Source organism: Equus przewalskii, chromosome 1 (assembly GCF_037783145.1).
Source record: "Equus przewalskii isolate Varuska chromosome 1, EquPr2, whole genome shotgun sequence".
Lineage (NCBI taxonomy): Eukaryota > Metazoa > Chordata > Mammalia > Perissodactyla > Equidae > Equus > Equus przewalskii.
In genome coordinates, this window is record NC_091831.1 from 24350248 (window position 1) to 24354019 (window position 3772).

The 3772-nt window shown below is 37.7% G+C and overlaps 1 long non-coding RNA gene across 1 annotated transcript; it reads left to right on the forward strand.

The window, feature by feature from the left end:
* The first annotated feature begins 1038 nt into the window (after positions 1 to 1038).
* Positions 1039 to 3542, forward strand: LOC139083229 (uncharacterized). The gene is made up of 2 exons (XR_011539849.1): positions 1039 to 1294; positions 3341 to 3542. It is a non-coding gene; the product is annotated as an uncharacterized lncRNA (long non-coding RNA).
* The last annotated feature ends 230 nt before the right edge of the window (positions 3543 to 3772 follow it).

The following is a 3772-nucleotide window of genomic DNA, read 5'->3' on the forward strand; positions in this document are numbered from 1 at the left end:
AAGTGTGTCAGAATATCGGCTTATATTGTGTTATTTAATAAACTAAGCATGTTAATGTTTCTCAGAACTTGTGTGTAAATGTTTGGCCATGTTAGACCACAGGATCTTAGTATAGTCAATATATGAAAAGATCTGAACTTAAAGATGAACTTGAAGTAATTTTACTCCCAACATTTTGCTTAGCCATATTCTGTTGAATCTTCCTTCCAATATTTTGGACAGATCCCATGGGTTCCCTGTCATGTTTGGTTAGGGAAAATTCCAGTTGCATTTAATCCAAGTGGAAATATAATGCCTTTCTAAATTAAAGCCCTTCTCTTTTCTTGGCTTAGGGACTTGCTTTAAGGACAAGACTGGTCAGTCTTTTACTCATCCTCTACCTTGATTTTGAGTCCTCAATTTAGTACTAACTAAACAGGTCAGCATTGTGTGTATTTATGGAAAACATTTTTGAGGTTGGTACTAGAGACAGAGAAATGAATCAGCCCTGTTCTCTACTCTCAAAACAATCACAGATTGATGAAAGAGAAAGACATTAAAACAACTTCATTACAATGTCATGTGATAAGAGCAACAATGAAGAGATAAAGCTAATATAATAATGAACATAGAAGTCAGCTCTTCCCAGAGTGGATTTCAGGGAAGAGTCCATAGAAAAGGAGTTGGAGCTGTGTTTTGAAATTGGCTTAGAAGATCAGGTAGAGAAAAGTTACTCTGGGAAGCAGTGACAATGTACACACAGACAAAAACAGACAGATATAATCTGATTTTTCCGAGAACGACATGTAGATATTATGTAAAATAAATGATGGCCAAAGTTGTTAGAGTCTGAACTAAAAATAGCTCTTCAGTGCCTGGGGCCCACTCTCTAGTGTGAACATTCCATCGCCACGGGTTTCACTTTGTTATATAGTGAACACAGCTGAATCCCACATTGTAGTATCTAGTGTGAGAACTTTGGAGAATTCGGAAGGAAAGGCCCATAGCATTGGAATTCTTAAAGGAGACTTGAAAATTTATTGAGATGAATATATATTCACTCACTCATTCTTGTACTGTTTATCGTTGCTAAGTATATGTAAGCTACATGTTGGGGATTCACAGATTCAAGGCATAGTCACTCCATTTGAGAAATTGGCAGACATGTAGAGCATGTAAAAAATGTGGGAAGTTCCTTAAGAAAGGGATAGAATGCATGGATTCCAGAGTAGGAGATCATCATTTCCAAGTAAGACGTCTAGTGGACAGCTTCCTTTATGCTTTAGTAAGTGGTGTTTGACCGAAGCCTCGAAAAGTAAGTATAATGTTGATAGGTTAGGGCAGGAGTTTAAGCAAAAACTTAGAAGGGAGAAAGTATAGGTAGGCATCCCTGGGGTATAGTGAGAAATTTGGCCCTTGCAGGAGAGTAGGAGGAATAAAACTGGGAAGTATGTTGAGGCTGGAAATAAATGGACTTGAATGTCAGGCAGAACATGTTCACTGGTAATCAGTGGAGACTCACTGATTGTTTTTTGAATATAAAAAAAAAATCAGAGTGTGTATTAGGAAACTTCCTATGACAACAATATGATGGTGAATTGAAGAGGGAGGAGCACAGAGAGCAGTTACAAGGCTACTGCAAGAGCACAGGAGAGGAGTTTTGAGGGTAACAGAAACTGCATAGGTAGAATAGAATTTGTGAAGTATGACATGGTGGGATATGGTGGTGGCAAAAGATGAGAGAGAAATCAGAGGAAGAACTGGTTGTGAGTTGAAGAGAAGAGAGAGCTGCCTATATTAAGCTGTATCCTATATCCACGTTTAAGAGTTGGTTGAGCTGTGTGTTGGCAGTTGTAAGAATGAAATCCATGCAACAACCTGGTGACCAATTGGTCCCCTAGAGAGTATATTATTTGAAAAATCAAGAATTCAGAAAGATAGGACCACAGTAACGCACTTTGCTTTTGGACAGCTGTGCTCCACGTTTGACCTGCATCAGTAGATTCGGATACTAACGTCCTGCCATTCACATACTGCATGCTACTGCAGTTTGACAGTGAAGAGTTTTGCTTTGCCCAAAATGTTAACTCCTGAAACAAAGGAACATTTATCCCAAATTAGTTATCCCTCATTTTATCAACAGAAAATGTTATCTTTTTATAGGGAGAAAAGAGCTACTGTGATTCTCACCCATTAGGTTGAACCATAAGAAAGTTACTGTCATGGAGATCAAAAATGGTCAAATACCGCAATTCTTCAACCTCCATATTCCCAATAAGAGTGATATAGTGGAAAGAACATCAAGTAAAGCACAAAGAAAACCTGACTTCTGGTTCTGATTCTCCCGTTAGCTAGATATATGATCACTATCAGTCAGTTCAATTTCAAAGCATGGAACAAGTAGAGAACCAAAGAATTATAGAGCCAGGAGATACCTGTGAAAGAAGCTTATTTTATCAGAACAGGCAGCCATTATTAATAGTAGTATTGTCACTCATTCAGTATCAACTATAGGGACTGTAGATTGTACTGGTGAAGGATACAGATTCTGAAGCCAGATTACTTGGTTCGGATCCTGGATCCATCACTTACTATGTCCGTGAATTGGGTAGTTAACCTGTCTGCTTCAGTTTCCTCACTGGCAAAATGAGGATAATAAGAGTACTACCTTATTGGATTGTTGTGAGATTTAAAACAGTTAATACATATAAAGTTTACAGGATAACATCTACTCCATAATAAGCACTTTATCCATAGTTGCTATTATTATCGATTATGAAAGCTCTTTGCTGGAAGATTCTTGCTACCTTCTCTTTTCATTCAGCCCAAATGGACTAGTGCTAAACTGTCAGTGGTCAACTTTGAAACCATGTACAAATCCCTAGGGATAGGAATCAATAGTGACAGTAGCTAATTGTGTTGCTCAAATATGGGGAATCTTAATTGAAAGAAATCAATGGTATCAAGGAACAAGATAAAGGCCCAACTGGAGAAGTTTAAAATGGAAAATAACAAGGGCTAAATTACACTTGAAACTTTCGATCGGGTCATCAGCTGGTACAGAACAGAGTGTTTTATTGCAGAAAAGTAACCAAGCAACTACTGTACAGAAAAGCAGTCACGTTTTAGGAGTTGCTGGTGGTATGAAAGCACTTAGCTAACATTAAGCCCAATTAGTGATGGGATATACTCTCCAGCCACTTTAGCCAAGGGGAAGGGAAAAACAGCTGTTGAAATCTGAGAATACTGGAGTGAGGGGAGAAATCAGCTTCAAGGTCAACTGCTAGGAATGAACAAATTCAGTTTTGCCTCTCAATCCTTTGCCTTTTATTTGTTGCATGCCCTTTCTCTTTGCCCTTAGCTCACAGAATAACTTCCAGCTCTCCCAGCCACAGATGCTCTCCAAGATTGCTGCAAAATAGAAATTGCTCATAGTTCTTTGTGCACAGCACACAATGGGGACAACATTAAATATACGTTTTCTCTCCACGAAGAATGTTTGCACTAAAGCTTTGGGCCTCATATCACAAAAATGAATAAACAATTTTATTTTAAATTTTAAAGATCAGCATTTGCTTACTCAAATAAATCTTGTCATTTGGGTTTCTCCTTCTTATTGTAGCATCAAGGTCAACAATCAATAAACTCATTAGGACTTACAAGCATCTTTGATTAATATTCCTTGTCTAATTCCCTGAGAAATGTACTATATCTTCTAGCTTAATGAAGACAAGGCTGAGTTATTTAGGTGTTTGTTAGTGAAGCTTATTTGCATATAATTAACTAGATTCTC